This window comes from Pelodiscus sinensis, chromosome 11 (genome assembly GCF_052426305.1).
Source record: "Pelodiscus sinensis isolate ZL-2025 chromosome 11, ASM5242630v1, whole genome shotgun sequence".
Classification (NCBI taxonomy): Eukaryota; Metazoa; Chordata; order Testudines; family Trionychidae; genus Pelodiscus; species Pelodiscus sinensis.
In genome coordinates this window covers 35,640,641-35,655,124 of record NC_143062.1, presented here as the reverse complement: position 1 = coordinate 35,655,124, position 14,484 = coordinate 35,640,641, and the positions used below count along the sequence as shown (strand labels likewise).

The window sequence follows — 14,484 nt, the reverse complement described above, 5'->3', positions numbered from 1 at the left end:
TGGTGGCTTCTCTGTAGCTTAAAGTACTTTTAAACACGTGTTTAAGGAATTCCTAACCTCTGGGTGAGTTACTGGGTCTATTATGGGAGTGGATGAGTGAGATTCTGTGTTTTGCAATGTGCAGGAGGTCAGACTAGATGATCACAAGTGTCCTTTCTGGCTTTAAATTCTACAATAGCAATTGTGCCTAAAGGCAAATGTTTACAAAGTGCCAGGTCACTTTAGACTGCAAAGTACTTGAATTATATGCTTGTGGAGTGGCTATTTTTGTTATGGATGCATAGCACCTAATATAGTCGGCCCCTAATCCCTGAGTGAGGTCTCTAGGCACTACTACAATGCAAATACTTGTTCACGATTTAAGATCTGTGTCAGAGGACAGGAACCTCCTTGCTGTATGGTCACTTAGAGGTGTGATACAGTGCAAAGATTGTGCTGCAGAAAAACATTCTATGGAGTGTTTTTGGATTTATAGCAGCTGCTCAGTTAGCCGTGCGATAGACTCCTGTTCCCATCAGGCCATGTGAGTACCTCTTCTATTAATGTTAATGGCAGTTGCACAGTTTGCTGTGAGAACAGAATAGAATTATGGCTGTGAGAGTTGATGATACAGATTGCTAATTTTTTTTTTAAATCAAGCAGACCCAAGATATAAAATATTTAAAGAGACAATTAACTTGGTTTTAGGCACAACAGTTTGGTTATTTAAGAAAAATATAGGGTTTACAAAACCTACAATGAATAAACTCCTAATACAGTAAACTTCCGATAATCCGGCACCTTTAGGACCCAGGGGGTGCCGGATTATCAGATATGCCGGACTATCAGAAGGGGGGGCTATGAGGGGTTTGGAGTGGGGTGGGAGGGGATGCCACCCCAGACCCCTCATAGCCCCCCCTTACGATAGTCAGGCTCTGCCCCAGGAGTCCCTGATTCAGCCGCTGCTGGTCAGTTTCAGCAGCAGCTGAATCCCGACGCGTGGGGCAAAGCAGCTGGGGTGCTGCCGGGTTGGTCCCACAGCGCCGCCCCTTGGTGCTGCGGGACCAACCTGGCAGCACTCCAGCTGCTCTGCCCCAGGGGTCCCCAAGAGCAGCTGGGGTGCTGCTGGGTTGTTCCCGCAGCCCCGAGGGGCAGCACTACCAGACCAACCCGGCAGCACCCCAGCTGCTCTGCTCTGGGCTTCCCCGACTCAGCTGCTGGTCAGTTTCAGCAGCAGCTGAATGGGGGAAGCCTGTCCGGCTGCCCCAGCACTTCCGGGTTCCTGATGGTGCCGGACCATCAGGAGTCCCGGAGCATTGGATGCCGGACTAATGGAGTTTTACTGTATTATTATTCTGTTGTTTATTCACTCTGGTAAATTAAGCCATCAAATTTGTATTCAGCCCCCATTGAGAGAGATGGTGTACTGCACAGATTGAAGATAGTTCAAGATTACAGTGTCTAATCTGAAAGATGATACTCCCACTCCCCTCCCCTTTAGCATCATTCTGGGCACTAGTTCAGCCCCTGACCTTCAGAGAATAGTCCAGAAAGTGCAGCTTTTTAGATTTTTTTTCCCCTCTGTCAACCATCCGAGCACTGGCCAGTGGATTTCTCCTTAACTCATAAAAATTATGGAATTGCAGGGTTCTAGGTCAGCACAGAATTTAGCTCAAAATGTATAGCTTCTCCACTGGAAGCAGTGTTAATGCCATTCCCTTTCATGGTTATAGCTTCACTTCTGACAGAGATCAGTGCAATTAACTTAGGTCACCTCTGTCATTAGATATCTCAAAGATAAGATCTATAGGACTGTAAATCAGTTGGGAAATTTCACACTCTGCTTCATAAACACACTGTGTACAATATATAAATGTCAATTTGTCATTTAACTACTGTTGCAATTCAGAGTTAGCTTGATAATGCTACGGTGTAAACAGAGACCTAATCATTAAAGTTTAACTGGAACATCAGTGCATTATCAAATTAATTGAGCTGAGGTGTTTCTCAGGAAACAAAGATATAATTAACTTTTCCCCACATCAGTTCTAATGGCTTAAAATAAAAATAAAATCCTTACATGTGGGACTCTTAAGTAATTTGTTCCTTGTTCTGCTTCCTTGCCTAAAAATGGCAAGTTATTCTCTATGCACAGTTTTGTCACTTTTCATTCTGTTGTTCTATGATGCTGGTCCAAAGGCCACTGAAGTTAATGGAAAATTCTCACGGACTCCAGTAGCATTTCTGTTAAGTCCTATATTTACAGCAGCATCCACATATCCATGCATACTCCCTCTACTTTGTACAACCCATTTAGGATCGAATTCAGTCCTGGTAAAATTCCACTAATGCCACTGGAGTTAGTGTGACGAATTTGGCGTCTGGTGCTCCTCTTCATGGTCTCTATTCCCCTTTTGCTTTGTTTTGTGGGTTGAACTAGTGTCCTATGGCTCTTATTTATGTCCATTGTAGTGTGCATTGTAAAGGATGGTGTACGCTTTTGGGGCACTGTCTATCATGATAATGTCCAACACTCTACTACAGTGATCAGGCCTTAAGGGAAAATAATTCAGAAGCAGTCAACAAACAAAACCTTGGGAAAATCTAAAGCATCTGATCACAAAGTTAGTTTCTGAAGAATGAAGCACAACATTTTTTTGGCAGCAAGCAGTTATGTTTGGGATCTTAGTGTCCTCTCTTCTTGACATTTCCATAGTATTTATCATTCCCCTGGAGCTGATGGTGCTCAGGACCTCATAGATCAGAGACTATATAATATGTTGATATACCACCTCATGGAGCTGAAAGAGATCTTGAGAGGTTATTGAGTCCAGCCCCCTGCCCTCACAGCAGGACCAAGTACCATTCCTGACAGATTTGCCCCAGCTCCCTAAATGGCTTCCTCAAGGCTTGAGCTCACTACCCTGGGTTTAGTAGACTAATGCTCAAACCAGCAAGCTATGTGCTTTTGCTAACTCTTACTATACTTGGTGTGGGGTTTTTCCCCCTCCTTGAAGCCCTAGAACTTGAAGTCATGCGATTACAGGAGCATCTCAGCTCTTTTGGGGGGAGGGGAGGAGGTAAGTATTTTGGCCTCCTGGTTGTGTAGAAAAGCTTGATGTGCCCTGAATGTAGTCTGAAAGAACTGCCACTATGACTCAAGCATGTTGAGCTCTATGGATGAAAAGTGCTAGTTGATGATATGAAAATTATTTTTGAATGCTTGGTCTTTCTGGTCAACAGGGGCATTCACCTCCCAGTCAGCATTGCTCTGTGGCTGAAAATGAACTTCCTCTGCTCATCTACCCCATCAGAACTTCTTCTAATGAACACACACAGATGTTTTAGTACTGCTGGGCAAGTGAGTTTTTAAAAAACAAACAAGCAAGCTATAATCTGAGCTAGACCTTCAGTCGGTATTACGCTGTCCCATATTTAATTTGAATTAAATGCTTTAAGTAATATTTGATACAGCAAGATGGACAGTTTTGAGTGTCTAAATCCTAAAGCAACATTTCCAGATTACTGATAGGATGTTAATGTACCTAGAGAGTACTGATGAATGGAATATTCCTCTTTGAGTGTTTTCATATTACAAAATTCTTAGGGTATGACTCAAAACAGACCTTAAATAATATCTTTCTGGCCTCCTGTCCTTAGACACTTTTAAAAAAATTTCTGAAGTGAAAGAAAATTGAGTAGTTGCATGATGGATAATTATGATCTAGAGTCTCAAAAAATAGAAATAAAGACGTGATTACAGCGCATAAAACCCACATTTTGGGCTCAATCTAAGGCCCACTTAAATCAGCACAGATGCATCCTTTGATTTGTTTGGCCTCTGGATCTGGTCCATTGACCCCACTCCTCCTGGGGTGCCACATGGATAGCGCTTGCACCTGCATGAATCCCTGTTAACTTACAACAGGCTTTCATGTGGGTATAGGGCCCTGCCTGCATGGAACGTACTGCAGGATGAGGAACGTGATGTATCTTTAATATTACAGCTCACATTCAATTAGTACCCTTCATTTTGGAGGACCTCAGAAGGTTTTAACAACTTGACAAATGTGCACTCAGTGGCTTTTCAGCCTGTTTTAACAAGGGGTTTAGAGGGGCTTATCTGCTGTGGGAGCTCCAGAAATGCAAAGCGACTCAGAATTCCTCAGTGTGTACTGAAGTAACAATTTTCACCATCCTTTCAAGAATTGTGGTATGTGCTCTGCCAGGGCCTCCCTCTTCCCCTTGTCTGATAGTCCTTGGTAGTGCTAGCAGGAAGTAGGATCTGCACTCCACAGCATCTTGTGCCGCTCTGCAAAACAGACCATGTGAATCAATCACTTACCAGTGCAATGACCTGTAAGAGCTCATCTACCCAGCGTGAACCTCTCCACCTTGCTGGTGCCTCCTATATTCTAACGTGGTAACTTATGCATGTTGGCTCTCTTGAAGATCTTGTTTATTCCACAAAGGGCTGTGGATTTTCTGAGCAGTATGGCATGAGGGAAGAGACTCATGAGAGCCCTAATGAATTTGGGCCTCTTGGCTATGATTGGACAATTGGCAAGAACAAATATGCTGTGGAAACTGACTGGGGCTTCTGCTTGGCAACTGCTGCTCCTGCCATGGAGATTCAATGACAAAACGATGCTAGTGTGGTCAACTAAAGAGGAAGGTTGTACTGGGGTTCCTTACCAGGGCCCAGTATAAGCTGAGAAAGCATCTGGAATAAAGCAGACCTTGGTGGCTGTGCCCAAACACCTGGTCTCCAAATGTTTTGTCCATGCTGGTTTTGGTAGGACCTGAGCTATAACAGACAACCCTGGGCATGAGTCATCCATGCTATTGCTCAGGGAAGCACTCCACATCTGTGATATTTCACAACTGTATGATGCAAGGCTGGGTCCAAACCTTAATATGTGATACTCCCATTGAAGTCAATGGGGGATTGGCTGCTACCAGGCCTATTGATTGTTGTTGCTTTCATTTGTGAATGTGATGAGTCCAGAGCTCTCGAGTTTGGGAAAATCACATGAAAATCTCAAGTGGTCTAGTGCATGGGGGAGGGCACTGGAAGTCCCAGGTCTGTCACTGACCTGCTGGGTGACCATGGGCATGTCACTTAATCTCTCTCTGCATCTCTTTATCTGACCAATCTATTCAGAGTGTAAGTTCTTCAGGGCAGCAACATGTTCTAGCCCCATTGCACCAGACACTGTATAGTGTAATAGTAATTAGACATCATAATAATTAATAGAAGATGTAGACAACCATAAATCAGGCCCGGTGTTGTTTAAACTTTTGAAATAAAGACTGAATATTAAAAAGGGAGAAGAAATATAAAAATTATTCTTAAAATAAGAATCGGTTATGCCAGGGAATTAAAACACATTCCCTTGCTTCTTTGAGCTTACCCTCCCTATGTTTACATTAATATGAAACCTTAATTATTAAGGAGAAGAAATGAGTTTATCTGAGCTGATCTCTATGTTGAGCCTGAAAGTTGGGCAAACTAATCATTTCATACATTTTCTTTCAGAGCGATCATTTTCCAGAACAATTGGCTGAAGGGCACCAGTTAGTTCACCTCATGAGAACTACAGAAGCTGGTTTATGCCTCTACACACAACCATATTTTATCTAAAAAAGGGTGAGCAAGGTGGTTTTTGTGTGTGTGTGTGTATATGTGTTATCTTTTTCAAGTGTGTTTTACCTGAGGCCTAGACTACATTAGAAAATTAGGTCAGTTTAACTTCAGTGGTGTGAAAAATCCACACCCAAGAACGGTGTACTTAAGTTGACTCAAGTTCCCATGGAGACAGTGCTAGATGGATGGAAGAATTCTTCCATTGAACTAGCCTCTCGGAAAATTGGATTACCTACACTGAGGGGAGAACCTGTCCTGTTGGAGTGGTTTTCAACTTTTTAAAGTTTGTGGACCCCTAAACAAATTTGAATAGAGGTGCAGTCCCCTTTGGAAATTGTAGACATGATCTGCAGACAAGTTGAAAACCACTAGCATAGGTAGGGTCTACATTGAAGTGCTGCAGTGGCACAATTGTAACGGTTCAGTTGTGCTGCTCTAGAGTTTTAAGTGCAGACAACCCTTAGAAATATCACATCTCTTAATGTTGCTAGTGGATTTGGTGAGGACTCTGAGATCCATATTGGAAGCTCTTTCTGATCCTTTAATTGAAAGATGTAGCTGTTACATCTTGAACTCAGATGAACTTTGTTTCCACATTGTTTATTCCAGACTCTAAATAGATCAGTGCTCCCTGAACAATTTACCTCATGCCTCCCCCTTACACTTATCTATGCCTCTCCCCTCAGGCCAGAATTGGAGTTGCAGCTCCTGGATGGGAGGCAGTGGAGAGCAGTAGAGGCCGAAGCTGAGGGCAGGGGTAGAACCAGGAGCAATCTCAGCTGGGACCCTGGGCTGGATGCTGGGTGGCACTCTTCGCTCTACTCTTTCCTCCTGTTGGGACTGGCCTGGGCCCCAGCCATGTCCTCTCCTGCTCTTCCCCACCTATGGGAGCTGTGAGGGTCATACCTGTGGGCAGAGGCATGCACAGAAGTGCCTGGCTGCACTTCTGCCTAGGAGACGAGGGACATGATACTGCCTCCAAGGATCCCCCCCCTAAGATAACTGCTGCCTAAATCCCAGCCCCCATACCCTTTCCCTTGCTATATTCCCTGCCCCATATGCCCTTCTGCACCCTAACTCCCTCCCAGATCCCATACCCTCTCCAGTGCCCTAAATCCCTGGCCCAGCTAGGAACCCCAATTCAGACTGGAAACTTCTCTGCCCCAGCCTGAAACCCCACTCTGTATCCCCCACCCTTCATCTCCCCTCCCAATCTAGAGCACCTCCCCCCCCCCCCACACCTCAGCTTGGTACACCTTCCCACACTCCTTGGTCCCACCCCAGCCTGGAGCCTCTTCCTGTACTACAAACCCCTCATCCCCAGCCACACCTCCCTAGTTGATGCCCTCCCCCTCCTGCATCCCAAACCCCGCCCCAGACCAGTGAAAATGAGCAAGAAAGTGAGGATCAGGGAGAGCATGGGACAAAAAGAAGGGGAATGAGGTGATTGGGGGCAGAGCCTTGGAGAAGAGGCAGGCCAGGGCCTTGGGGCAGGATACGGGTGTTCCATTTTGTGCAATAAGGGCACTGGCAACTCTATTTAACCCATATGTCTGAATTCCGTCCTAGTTCAGATTTCCCTACTGACGAGAGCTGGCTGAAAAATGGCAGAATTCTTCTGTGGAAAAAATGAAACTTTTTTCGTTAAATTTTTGTGACCAGCTTGATTCTTATGACATCCTAATTTCACTAGCTTCAGACACCAGAGTGTCTTCCTGGGTAGTCATGACTTGAATTTCCAAAATGGAAAGGAATCACTGCCATACAATATAAAGAACCCAACAAGGGCACTTACTCACTTTATTTTTATTTTAACGTGCCTTTAAAACAATGCTCATGGGCAGCATTAGAAAAGAGAAGTTCATTCCTTTAAGTGATGACTTCGATTTCAGTAGATTAGAAAATTAACTGGAATGTGACCCATGAAAAATGTTAACTTCTGATGGTCAAACTTTACTCTGCATTATACTAGTGATTATTGTAGAGTGGGGGTGGTGAAGCATAGATGTGATGGAGTGCAGAATTTGGCCTAATGCAGGAAAGGTTGGTTGGTTTGATGTTACTAGAAAAATGTGACTTTAAAACTACAGAAAATGGGCAAAGGATAGTGGATTGATTTGTAAATGATTTGAAAGAAACACACTGATAAGATTTTAAATTGCCTTTTAAGCATTTCCAATAAATGCAATTCCGTTGTACGATCTGTATCCGATTTTGTTAATAGCAATTTAAAGTATATGCAAAGAACTGTTTTCAAATAGTTCTGTTGCCAAGATGAACATGAAAACATTGAAGGTGGCACATTCTCTTGTAGGGAAGCTGTAATATCATAAGACAAGCGCTGGGTCTGAAGGAAACATTCCCTGTCTATATTCCAGGTGGCATGTTTTCCAGAAAGGATTTTTTTTTTTTAAATGAAAGCAAGGTTTGGCTTGCTATGGCCACAAATCAGAATAATGACAGTGTTAGCAGTAAACAGTTTTAATTTATACAGGTGACATTTAAAATGCAAATCAGACCTTAAGATAATTGCTGGAAGTAAGGAAGTCTCTGTTGGTTTAGGGAACATTTCCAAGTTTCTATGGAAATTACTTAAAATGAAATGAGGAACTCAATAAAGAGCTTTATGTCTTGGCAGACCTAGCTGGAGTTAAACTTCCATGGAGCCAAGGAACTTGCTTAATCTAAATGATTGGTGACAGTGCATTAAGTTATTGGATGTGTCTGGAAAATACTATGGTAAAGCTTATATTTTAGAAAGGGACCATTCAAATCAAGTGAAAAAATTACTTTGTGAATCTTGTGACTTTAGAAATGAAGATACTGGGCCCAACTTAGACTCTGATTCTGCAGACTTGCATGTGCCTAAACCTGCTTTACTCCTTTGAATTGGTCCACTGAGGCAAAGTTAAGCATATTTTTAACTTGGAAAATCGGGGTCTTGCTTTAAATCCCTGCATGTCTGTTACCCTTCTGCCAAGTGAAGCCAGAAACAACCAGGGCTGGGTTTGATATCTCCAGGTGCCTGTCCATGAATACAACACAGAACTGGCTCACAAAACTAGTTATCTGGTAACTTCACACACCACCTTTGGGCATCTCTGAGAGGTAATGCTTGCCCACATGAAAGCACAGAGCCTGAGTGTAGAAAAGGAGGGAAGTAGCAAGGCATGAATTTGGGGAAAACACTGCAAACAGAGTTAATAAACATAAACCAGGAGTAAAAGCCCTATCTGCAAATAGGCTGGGCAGTGTCCTTTTCCCACTCAGGTTCTTAAGTCCAGCAACCAAAATAGTCCCTTTCATGTGCCCGACCCTTCTCTACATCCTACTCACAGTGACTATCTTTGGTCAGTGCATAGGCAGAGTTCAGCGTGCATCTGTAGAGTTCACCTCTCCCACTGTGGGTGGAGGGCGAAGAGGTGAATTACTTACGCTGCTCCTCTCTCTGCCAGCCATCCTGCTGGCTGCTTGTTGTACTGCTCTGGTGCTGCACTGCTGGTTGTTGATTGCTCTTGCCACACTACTCCACCAACTGCCCTGTGGGTTGCCTATCGCACCTGTCTGCTACTGCCCTGCTGGCCACTTGTTGCACCTTTCCGCTTCACCTGACTGCTTATCACGTTCTGCTGCCACCTCTCTCTGCTGCGACATCTGCATGTCAGTCTGTTAGGGTACATCTATGCTTCTGGGAAGACTGACACTTCAGAGGTTGATCTTCTGGCATTTGATTAAGCAGGTCTGGTAAGGCCCCTCTAAATAAAATGCCCCCATTGACCCTGAAATGCCTTGTAGTTATGAGGAACAAAGGAAGTCGAAAGGAGAGTTTATCCTGTTTACCTCCCATTGTTGGGCCACCCCATAGAATTGATGCTAGATATATTGACTGCATCTATGCAATTCACTTAGCTGGAGTTGCATATTGTGCATTGATTTTTCTCCACCAGTGTAGACCTGACTTCAGTAATTTTCATCTCTTTGCAGGCTGGGCAAAACTATTGCCCCATCTCAAGTGATTTCAGCTTCCAGTGGTTTTTAGCTCTTAGCAGACAGAGAAGAAACACAGTCCTGCCACAACTGATTTCAGTTCTGAGTGAGCGTTTAATATGAAGCCTCCAATAAAGCCTATTTAGCTCTTTCTTTGAACAGTGTATGTGTGGGGAAGGGTTTTAATAAATTGAGCCAGTTGAAACAGTGCATGCAGAACCATTGGGAAAGGTTTGCAGCCTCCTGACCCATGCGTATTGGTCCCATCATATTTCCAGATACGGTAAAAACAAGAAGGAAATTAGTGGCACTTGAAAGACTAACACATTTATTAGGATATTGGAGCATAAACTTTAATGAGTTACATGATGTGGTGGAATTTTTATTAGCGATTATCACTTGTCACAGCCATTTAACTTGAGTTCTTCAGGGCAGAAACCATTTTTACTTTGTTTGAAAAGAAAGTCAGAAATTCCTCCAATTCGATCCTTTCTGCAGGCTAGACAATTGCAAGAATACAGTGTTGCAACAAATGGGAATGCAAATTACAGCCAGATATTGATCAAGTGAATGAAGAGGAGTAGAATGACTTCCTTCCTGTGGTACATAATGATTGACTTAGAGGAACTGGTTCAGGAAAAAATAATGAGCAAGTTTTTTTTAAAAAAAATGGATCTACATTTTATAACAGTATTCATTTTGCTTATGGAAGAATGAAGTGTTATAGCAGTGTCAGTTCTCAGATACTGGAGAGACAAGGTAGGTGCCTTTTATTGGACCATCTTTAACCACCATGTCTCGGGAGGAGGGGGATTGGGAAGGGGAGAAGAATGTTTACTGTCAATTACTGTACTTTTCCTTTAATAAAAAAAGTACCTAAAACACTTGTTCAGTTCTTGCAAGAGAGAGTGTGTATGTGTGTAAGAATGGAGGAGTTCTTTTCTATGGATTACATCTGAATTAGTCATTCAGATGTAAATGGGAGGGAGTCAAATCTATTCTTGCAACAGGATTTTTCTATCCAGAATTTCCTTGTTTTTATTTTAAGTCCGTAGGATGTTTGGGTACCTCAGTAAGAAGAGCCGTAGTTCCAGTTGGACTTTATAAAAATCTTTTTTGTGTTTTCCAAATAATTGTAAATGAGAGAAAATTAATTGTCTTTATATCTAAGGCTGAAAATATCCATGGCCATATTAAACATTAAGGACAACATTTTCAGACCTTAGTGCTTCAAGTTAGGCACCTACATTGATACCATTATAAGGATTGTTTATTTCAGTCTGATGAAGAGGGACCGGATTATCTAGTGATTAGAGCACTGTACTGACAATTTAGATTGCTTGCTTACCCATAGACTTCCTGTGTGAACTTAGCCAAATTGCTTGATGTTCCCTGCATCTCTAGGCCTGCCAACTGGGAGGGGGCAAAAAGGACAATTGCCCCAGGCTTGGCCATTGAAAAGGTCCCTGGAGGCCCAGGGCCTTTAAATTGCTGCCGGAACGCTGCACAGTTCACTCCGGACAGTGCTAAGGGCTGGCTGCTCCAGCCCTGCCCCTTTTGTGGTAGGCCCTACCCCTTCTGAGAGCATGGAGCTGCTCCCCACACTTTGCCCTGGGGCCCAATAGGGCTGTTGGCTCCCCTGTGCACCCTCATACCTTTATCTGTAAAATGGGGATAATTACAACTAAGCGCTGATTCAAAATGTGTGATCCACAGTCTGCATGTGTGATCTGTGGATAGCTGCAGATTTGCAGGGCTTTGAGGATAGTACTTCCTGCCTTTGCAGAGATGTTGTGAGTATCATCCAGGATTGTGAGGTGCTCAGGCACTAAGTGGGGAGGGGGAAGGCATACAAATTCCTAGAGAGCACGGGTAGCTCTCACTTACATATGTGGGGGCTAAGCTTCAAGGTAGAAAAAAGTGGCAACTTCAACAGCTGTTTACTAAACAATCCTAAATATCTCAGAGCAGTAGCTGTGTTAGTTTGTAACTTTAAAAACAAATAGTCCTGTGGCAGCTTAGAGACTGACAAACATATATAAAGTATCACCAGTTTTCATGGGGGAAAAAACCCACTTCATCAGATGAGATGAACTTGAGTGGAGAGGAAAAAACAGGGGACCCTCAGAATAAGAAAGGAGAGTAAGGGGAAAAAACCTGTCAATTTTAGTCCCGGTGCTAATGAGGCTAATTGAATGGGCTGGAAGTGTCCCATACTTCGCTTTTGATGTCAATAAGATGTTGAATGTAAGGAAAGCTGGTTTTATAATATGTCATCCAGGTCAAGTCTTTGTTCTGGCCCAGGGAGACTGTGTCAAATTTGCATATGGATCCTAAATAGGTTTTGTTGCTTTTATATTCCCAGCTGTGGAACTATCAACCTTAGATAGTGGACTAGATGGTCAGGTAGGGTCTGTTGAAGGCAGGAGCTTTCAACTGACCGGTGAAGGAGGTCTTGTGCCTATTTCACCAAAGTTAATGTAATATGTTGAAATAAGCCCTGAGTGAATAGGTGCCTCTGAGCGTATAGGGTCACTTTTCGGTAACAAAGAACCTATATAGTGAACAGGCAGCTTATTCCCCATAGTGCTGGAAGTTATGTCAACTCCAATGGTTCGCAGCTGATGCTGAGCTAACTGGGTCATTCAGTTTATTTACTGTTTGGCTGTCTCTACACTGGGCCACTTATTCCGGAAAATCAGCCGCTTTTCCGGAATAAGCTGCAAGCTGTCTACACTGGCCGCTTGAATTTCCGGAAAAGCAACGACGCTGTACTGTACAAAATCAGCCGCTTTTCCGGAAAAGCTACGCTGCTCCCGCTCGGGCAAAAGTCCTTTTTCCGGAAAAGCTTTTCCGGAAAAGGGCCAGTGTAGACAGCTTTTCTGGAAAAGCCGAAGAAACGGAAAAAAGCGGTTTGGACGCCGCGAGACCCCGTAGGAGCCCTGGACTTCCTGGTAACCCAAGCTGTTAAAGAGCTCAGAGGCAGCTGGGTGCACGTGGCAGAAGCGTGCCTCAGACCTGCGGCCTGAGCTCTGCCACGTGCCTCCATGCTGCCCAGCATTCACCTTGCAACCCAGCATGGCAGCTCAGGGTGGTGAGCCACCTGCACCCCCAGCTCAGGAGGCCCCCAGGGGCCGCAAACGCCAGGCCCCATCCTGGACCCCCAGAGAGCTGGAGACCCTCCTGGACCTCTGGCAGGAGGAGGAGGGTCTCCATGACCTGCATTCACGCCGACGCAATGTTGACACTTACACCCGGATGGCCAACAACCTTGCGCAGCAGGGACACCCCGCCCGCAATTGTGAGCAGTTCCGCTCCAAGGTGAAGGAGCTGCGGCTGGGGTACATGCGGGCCAGCGAGGGCAGGGTGGCAGGGCCAGATGCCTGCCCCTACTACGAGAGGATGAATGCGTTTCCAGGCTAGCCAGCCCCACAAGGTCCACCAGTCCCAGTGGACACCTGCCAGCGCCCCCCCATCATCCGACCCACCGAGCCGGAGGAGGGAGAGGACAGCGGTGGCGCAGCAGCTGGAGAAGAGGCCAGCGTTGCCACCCAGCAGGCCCCCTCCAGCAGCTCCGCCGAGGCCGGGGAGGAACCCACTGGTGAGTGTTTGCAGTTTTCACCCCCAAAGGGCGGGGGGCAGAGGGTGGCGAGGAGAGCCAGGCTCCCGGAGGGGAGAGGGGAAGAGCATGTCACTCAGGCCACATGAGCTGCACACTGCGTAGCATGAGGCAGCAAGCAGCATGTGCAGCCTGGTGACTGAGTGGCAGGTGGCCGTGGCAGGCAGCTGCAGGGCACGCCTGGGACCGTGCTGCGCTCTCACATTTGGCGGGACCAGGGGAAAGGGTGGATGCCGGCTGGAACCGGCCAGGGCCCCAGGGACTCAGCCCAGAGCCCGCACCTCCGCCTCTCAGCATGGAGAACGGCAACACTGTCCCATGCCTGGTTGTGAGGCACAGCCAGTTGCTTCTGGGAAAACCGCGGCATCACAGTCCCTCGCCTGCTCCCGGTGCCTTGGCTGGTTCCCTGAGGGAAGTCCCCACTGTGGCCACACATGTCCCTGGGCTACATATGTCCCGAGTGGGCCTTGTAGGAGGGATAGTGGGAGGGAGAAGGGCTCCTGAGTTTTGCTGCAAGGATGGGACACCCCCCCCACCCAGTCACTCTTCTCGTTCCGTCCAGGAGATATCCCACGCGAGGGGATCTGAGAGCCCAGACCGCCTCTGCCAGATGTGCTCCCAGGCACTGTGTGGGGATGCATCTCACTCCCTGTCAAACACCACTGATTAGCCCAAAACTTTTCACAGTCTCCACCGGCAGGGAGTTCCACAGGTGAACGCAGCACAAGCACCCTCCTGCCCTCCACGGGGCCAGGATACAGACCGGTGCTTACAATACTGGAGGGAGGACCCTACTCCAGGGGCGGTCCTCCTTGCCAACATACAACACCGGGGCAGGAGGGGAAAAGAGTGGGCCCAAGCCACACAACTGTGGGGTCACCTGGGCTCAGGGGTGGAGGGCATGAGGTATGGGGACAGTCCTTTCTTCTCTTCCCTGCAGCGGGACCCAGCACCAGACTCTCCACTGCAGCAGCAGTGGCACCCCCAGCTGGCCAACCCCGGAGGCACAGGCTGCATCAGAGGGACCAGCTTCTGCGCCACCACATGACTGCCATGGAGGGAATCCAGGGCTCCACTGAAGAGCGGGTGCAGGGGGACCTGCAGTGGTGGCAGGAGGGCTGGGCTGCCTTCCTCACTGAGTGCCGAGGGATGCGCAGCTCGATGGATGTGCTCACGGCACATTTAGTGCACGCCATACACTATGGCATGGCCGGACCGCATGCCCCCGCCATCCCTCCCGGAGCACAGCCCA

General features: G+C 46.2%; 1 long non-coding RNA gene across 1 annotated transcript; it reads left to right on the top strand.

Annotated features, from left to right (window-relative positions):
* The first annotated feature begins 378 nt into the window (after positions 1 to 378).
* LOC106732689 (uncharacterized) lies at positions 379 to 10,375 on the top strand. The gene is made up of 4 exons (XR_001368950.4): positions 379 to 523; positions 3,223 to 3,340; positions 5,519 to 5,629; positions 9,611 to 10,375. It is a non-coding gene; the product is annotated as an uncharacterized LOC106732689 (long non-coding RNA).
* Positions 10,376 to 14,484: the final 4,109 nt, after the last annotated feature.